This window comes from Lathyrus oleraceus, chromosome 3 (genome assembly GCF_024323335.1).
Source record: "Lathyrus oleraceus cultivar Zhongwan6 chromosome 3, CAAS_Psat_ZW6_1.0, whole genome shotgun sequence".
Classification (NCBI taxonomy): Eukaryota; Viridiplantae; Streptophyta; class Magnoliopsida; order Fabales; family Fabaceae; genus Lathyrus; species Lathyrus oleraceus.
The window spans coordinates 376,059,733-376,067,527 of NC_066581.1; positions in this window are offsets into that span (position 1 = coordinate 376,059,733).

Here is a 7,795-nt window from a genome sequence, read left to right on the forward strand (position 1 = left end):
AGAAAAGGGATTATACCTCAATGCAAATTGCTATTAAGCAAAGCAAAGCAAGTTCTTAAAGAACTAAGCAACTAAGGGTACCTGAAACCAGTCAAACAGAATCAATACACCACTCAAAGTCAAATCAAAATGAGATAGAGATCAACAGTCACATAATCAGTTAAATGTGCAATGCACAAAGCTCAAAGCATGTGAGCCAAGCAACCTACAAAACAAACAAGTTAGTCATGATAATCAATCAAGCTCAATCAATTTGTAATGATCTCTTTGGAGCATTTGTTGCTTAACCTGAAAACATGAACTCAAACATGAGCAACAAGACCACTAGGACAAGCCTAGGGTCAAAAAGGGATGAGAAAGTCAAAACAGCAAGTGAAATCCAACCAAAATCAAGTTCAAGCAATCAAGAAACAAACTCAATTGGTTTCATGTTCATATCAATCATCATCATCATTTCATGAACAAATTAGGTCAAGGCATGGCATATAGAAGCTCATAGAAGTCAACAGCAAGACTCAACTCAAAACCAATCACAAACAATTCAATAAATCATCAAATAATTCATGATCAAACATAATCCATAGCATGATAAGCATACCAAATTTCAGCTCATTTGGATTAAGGGAAGTAGGTCAATGAAAATCAGAAAGGCAAGGCAAGTTCAAACATGCTCAAAGAAGTCAACCAAACATGCACCAACTTGAATAAATCATAAATCAATGACAACATATGAGAAATGAATGGGATCAAAACCATGACAAAGCTTAAGATGTCTACTAATCACATGTCAAATTTCATGTTCATCCAATTAAGTATGAGAATTTCACAAACAATATGAGATGATGTGTCACAAAAAGTCAACATATGGTCAAACAGGGGAGAAAATCCCAAACAATTAGGAAATGCCATCAATAATTCCACAAAACATCTCATGTAAACCAGACATCCATAAGCACATTCATGCAAAAATTCAAGCCAATTTGAGTTCAAGAAGCATGGTAAATAAAATCATGAAGTTGGACATCAATGGTGTGACATAAATTGTCACACCCTAATTCAAAAAATCATAACTCACAAACCAGCAATGATAAATTCACAAACTCTACACCAAAATCACCATGAATGTGTCTATTTTAAGCTCAAAAAATTTCAAAGGCATTGGATAAAGTATCATCATTTCACAATTGATTTGGCAAAGTGTACATAAAATGAGCACATGAACAAAACCCTAGCACAATTAAAAATCCATTCATGCAAAAAATCTGGAAAAATCATGATAAAAAACTAGAGATCAACATGAACAATTTTCAAAAAGTCCCATCAATTTTGGATGAATAATGGTTGACTTATGAATTTTGTAAGTTGGGAGATCAAAATGAAATAAACATTAAAAATGACATGATTTAATAGGACAATGTGGCACGGCAGTGGCATTTTTGCAATTATGTGATCATGTTAATGAAACGCAGCGCAGCAAACACAAGCGTGTCACTCGGTGATTGGTCATGGGCAATGGTACAGTGATCTTCATGCAAAACACGAGCAACACAACGACCAAACACATTCTGGGCTGGAATTTAGGGTTTGTGAAGCTACAGGACATCATCATCTTCATCAAAAAATCGTGAAAAAATTATTTGTTCCAGAAATGGACAACAAGCACGCCATTAGAACCATCAAACATCACACAATCCAAATCCAACAATCATCTTTATTGAATCGAGCTACACAGTATGCATCATGCAAAAATACATTTCAACATCAGATTTCCAATCAACATAACTTTCAGCATACTCAACCATTTTCAGTGATTCAAAGCTTAAAATGATCATGGCAAAGAGATCTATAAGAAGCATATCATGGTTTTGCAAATAGTGAGAGTCGAAAACTTACTTGATTTTGAAGGTAATGATGAAACAGTTGTGATTTGGTCGTGTAAGGCTGAAATAGTTGTTCTACAAGCTTCCAAATGATGAATGATTGAAGGAATTTGGCTCAGCTACCTTGGGTTTTGCTCAAATCGAAATTGGCCATGGATGAGCTTTGATGAAGCAGAGCTGGAAACTGGTGTTACAGTTGAGAAATACCACTTGCAATAGCTTCCAAATGGTTGGTATGTGATGAAACAAACAAGTCTAGCTCGAGCTCTTTGAGATTTTTCCAAGAAAAGTTCAAATGAAGGCCATGGATGTTTTTGAGAGCAAGAGAATTTTAGTCTGTTTAGAATGTTGTGGCTAGGGTTTTCAGAGTGTAAAAGTTGAATATATACTCTGTTTAAGGTTTGCATTAGCTGGTTAATTGAAGTGTAATCCAAATTTGCTTAATGAAGTGTGTTTGGTCATTAGTGAAATTCCACTCATGCTACATGGCCATGTGCTAACAGCTGCGAATTTGGGCCTCAAACATATCCAAAATGTGTTTTCTGAACCATTTCAATTGGTGGAATATGTTGGAAAAGCTTAATTTGCAAAGTCACTTTTTCACCTTACTTGAATTAATTCATGCTACTTCAAAAATGCCATTTTGATTGGTGAACTTTTGGTGAATTATGATGACATATTTGGAAAGAGGGCATCAAATATGACTTGTAGCAAAAAACCCCACCCAATTTGGCCAAATGGTTTGGAAGATATGGCCTTTTGAAGTTCAAAAATGTTTGAGAAAGATTTAATCATAACTTGCCAACCATAAATCGGAATTGAGTGTTCTTGGACTTTTTGGAAATGGGAGAACAAGATCTTCAACTTTCATGTTGGGAAAAAATTCATTTGAAGCTTGTATGATGATGTAATGTTGAGGAGAAGAAGTTTCCATTTTTGGCAAATTCCAATTACAGGTCAACTTTCTATTTTGGGAAATTTCTTGTTTGACTTCAAATTCTTCATTGTGGATGTTTGACATGTTATATGAGGCCTATATGGACATGAATGAGACCTCTCAGACCAATTCCTACCATCAAATCACTGATTAAATGCACAGTTGACTGTGCTAGGGTTTTGCTTGACTGAACCATGTTCTGATGAATTCCAAGCCCCTACCACTTGATATCTTGATTCCCAAGGATGAAACAACTCATATGAACTCTTGATGAATTATCATGGTGCCCAAATTCTGCAAGAATGGCCACCATCCATTGCTCAATGAATGATTTGACTGTTTGACTGTTGATTGCTTCATCTGCAAGTAACATGGTTAGATGACAATATTTTTGTACTTTTGGTTAGTAAACATATGAAAAGCAATGATATACAAAGGCAATACATGCTTGGTGATCAAGAACCACACTCACAAGGCAACCCACCCACTAGGAGGGAAGCTAGGGCATGCAATGATCCTTGAGGCCATGATATGATATGATATGGGCCATGAGGGATCTTGGGGACAAAATTGGGGTCTTACAGATGCCCCTATTTAAGGTCATTCTAGCCGGAGCAGTGAAGTTTAGAAATCTTCATCTTGACGCGGTAGAATGGGCTTAAATAACAGTAATGAGACAAATTTTGGTCCCTAAGAGACCTCATGATGCAAATGTATGTATGCAAAAGACACAAACTCTGTGGGGGATATGATTCACACAGAAGAAAAGACGATCCATCGGAGTAATACACTCACCAGGAACAGAGACTCTTACAAGACTCTTGTTGGGGATAAACAAAACTGACACAGCGTGAACAAGACACGACTCTGATTACGGAAATAACAGAAATCAGACTGGAGACCTCACCGGGGAGTGAAGGACTCACACTGGGGAAAAGAACTCCAAAGGAAAATAAATCCATTGGAAAGACACAAGCTGACTCCTGGGGGAGAAGCAACAGGAAAACTTCATTGAGGAAGCACCAAACAATGAGGTGTTACCGGTATAAGGGTAACAAACTCAGGAAGAATGAATATCTACGACCGGTATAAGGGTGAGAGATATCAATCAACCAAACATCTGAGAAAGACCTGAAAAAGGTACATGAACTCAGGAAAATCTGACTCCACAGGGGACCGAGGTCATAATAGGGAGCAGAAAGGGAAGGAACACCAGGGATACCGAGGTATATAATAGGTGATCTACCGAAAACGTGGATTGGTATATATTCCAAAACACTCATCATCCGAAACACAAACTGGTTCAAGGATGGATATTCGATTCTACAAAGAATACGAATCTTGCTCAACTGGGGAAAATCAACAAAGGATTCCAACTAAAGAGCGCATGAGAAATATTATTCATTACCGGCAGACCGTGAATAATATACTCGAAAGGAAAAGACACCAGAGATACCGAAGTATATAATAGGTGACTAACCAAAGCGTGAATTGGTGTGTGTTCCAAAACACTCATCATCCTGAAGAGAGCGAAAGCAAACTTGTTTATAGGATGGATATTTGATTCTATAAAGAATGCAAATCTTACTCAGTTGGGGAAACAAACAAAGTGTTCGACAAAAGAGTGCATGAGATATATTATCTATAGCCGTCAAAACGTAGATAATGTACTCGCATGGAAAATTATCCTGAACCGGGTTGTAGGTTGTTTATAGGATAAGATCCGAAATCGTGAATTGGTTTGTGTTCCAAAACACTCATCATCCTGAAGAAAACTAGAACAGCAGACTTGTTTATAGGACGGACGTTCGATTCCACAAGGAATACGAAACTTACTCTGCGAAGAAAACAATCAAAAGATTGACCCAAGAGTGAACGAGATATAATATCCATTGCCGTCAGAACGTGGATAGAATACTCACATGGAAGATTATCCTGAACCGGGTTGTAGGTTGTTTATAGGATAAAATCCGAAGACGTGAATTGGTTTGTGTTCCAAAACACTCATCATCCTGAAGAAAGCTAGAACAGCAGACTTGTTTATAGGACGGATATTCGATTCCACAAGGAATACGAAACTTACTCGACTGGGGAAGATCAACGAAGGACTCCAACCAAAGAGCGCAAGAGATATAATATTCATTACCGGCAGACCGTGAATAATATACTCGAAAGGAAGAGACACCAGAGATATCGAAGTATATAATAGGTGACTAACCAAAAAGAGAGACAATCGATACCAAGCATACGGGTAAACGAAAGACAACTCAAAGGATAAATTGCAAGCATCCAGCAATTATCCGACAACAAAGAAATATTCGGTTCTGCGGAGGGAAATAACGAATCTTACTCGATCAGGGAAACACGAAAGGCTTCGACTGAAGAGTGCATGAGATATATTATTCATAGCCGTCAAAACGTGAATAATAACCTCGCAAGGAAGATTATCCTTAACCGGGTTGTAGGTTGTTTATAGGATAAGATCCGAAAAGAAAGGCATCGGGATACGAGACTAGGTATATAATGATGACCAATCAAAGGGAGCGACAGACATTACCAACAAGAGGGTAAATGAAAGAAGACTCGCTGGGAATGCATTGATGAAAATCAATGATCCGGGGAACACAATTACTGACAAAAGGTGAAAGGACCCACTGGGGATAAAATTGCTATCATACGGCAATTATCCACAAAAGACTTGCTGGGGATATAAGTGCTGATCTGAGCAACTTATCCAAGCAAAGGAAAATCAACATCAAGAACTAGATGAAGATAATCACAAAGAGGGAATTGTCATCGGTTGGGATGAACAACAAAGTTAACTCTGCTAGTGGAGAAAACAGGGTTTATGACTACCGGTTCGTAGGTAGAAAAACCGCAAAGATAGGACTTACGACTGCTGGTTTGTAGGCAGAGGGCCAAAACATTCCGCTGAGGAACAGAGTGAGAAAAAAGGATTTACAACTACCGGGTAGTAGGTAGAAGACCGCAAGGGTAGGACTTACGACTGCTGGTTTGTAGGCAGAGGGCCAAACTCTGGTGGGGATAACCACAAAATTAGGGTTTACATCTACCGAATACGGGGTAGAAAACCAACAATTCCGCGTGGGGATAGAACAAATCACAAATCCGCACGGGAAACCAAAATAGGGCTTATAACAAACCACAAACTGCTGGAGAGCAGGAAAATAGGATTTACCACTACCGACTGTTAGGTAGAAAACCAAAACTACTCCGTTGGGGAACAACCCACTGGGAAGCACAAGACTTTTGACAAATAGCCAATTCGGGAATAATCCGAAAAGACAGACTGAATCAAGACATGTCCTAATGAGGATGTAACTCAAATAGGAAAATCCGTCCCAATATATGTGTTGGGAGGAAACGGAAGAAACCGTCATCCACGAGGATATATCTCAGTGGGGAACTGCAGAAGGACAGACAACAAACACTTTCTGCTTACGGGGCTGACTCTATATGGAGAGATTTAGACACCCGACATCTGCTAGGGGAGATCTATTAGGGAAGATCGGTATCACCATAGCAGGGAACACAACAAACAAAGGATATATGGCAAGAAATGCAACATGAATATCTGAATGTTTATGATTATGCATGAATATGCGTGATTTATGTTTGATGAATGCTGACAGAACAGACAATTCTAACACAAACAGGTCCAGGAATCAAACGCCCGGTATTATACTTCCAGGGGAAAAACCAGCTGGAGAGCCAATCTGCGGAGATCTATATGCTGTCAAGCCAAGATCTGCGGGTACTGCTGAAGAAGCAGAGGGTCGGAGATATCAGGAAACAACCCAATCAGGGTACAGAAAGTCACAACAGGCAAAACAGCCACCAAGACGAATCTATAGGGGAACAAGAGAAGTCCCAAAGTATCTGCAGGGGATCCCAGTGTCAACTGAGAAACAAAAAAGTGCGTTGTACAAACACAAACTGCTGTAGAAGCAAACTCCACATAACTCCGCTGGGGAACAACCCACTGAGGGAGAATGTACCACACAAGTAGATTCTGCAACAAACCACTCTACTTGGGGAGAATACACATAGCGAACTGATCACAATAAGTAGATTCTGCAATATAAGCCACTCTACTGGGGATCACAAACAGTCAGGAAATTAATCCGTTCTCGGGATGCTAGAGCCATCATCCGACCATACTGGGGATTGAAGGAGTATTCAACAGGAAAAACTGCCACAACAAACGCTCTGCAGACTACGCTGAGGAAAAGATGGTTGAAATACTGGGATGTCAACCCAATCAACCACTGAATAAGAAAATAAATCCTGCTCTGCTGAAGAGAAAAAAACTCTGATGGAGAGATAGCACCAATTCCGCAGACGATTTCGCCGGGGAAAAGGTAAAGTACCGGGTATCAAACCGCTGACTTACCGAGTCTTTTAAAAAGAAAGCGACCATGCTGAGGAGACAGACAACTCTGCTGGTACCTGCACTGGGGAGAGTGACAACAACTCTGCTCGCGACTCCGATGAGGATATCAATAACAGCTCTACTCGTGACTGTGCTGAGGAGACAAATAAGGTCTGGGAATGTCGGCCCACTGGAGAAAGTGACGGGGCACCAAGATGACAAACCATCAACCGCCGAAACCTCTATAAGAAGAGCACCCATGCTGGGGAAGATTGCTGCTGGAGAAAACGAAGTTTTCAACAACACTCTGCTTGGGGAAAAACCCCAACAACAACTCTGAAGAAAGAAGATACAACCAAACCAGGAATATGAACAAATGTCTTACCTGTTGGAGATCATGCCACCCTCGGGAGAGCACTGAGATATTCTTGAGTATCCTTTCAATCTTGTGAATATTCACTTTGTTTAAAACAACAATTTTTTTTGAAAAATTCATTTGTTTAAAACAATGACATTTTATCAATTTAAAACATGCAAAACATTTGTTGAATTGAAACAAATAAGAGTGCAGATAATTGGATAAAA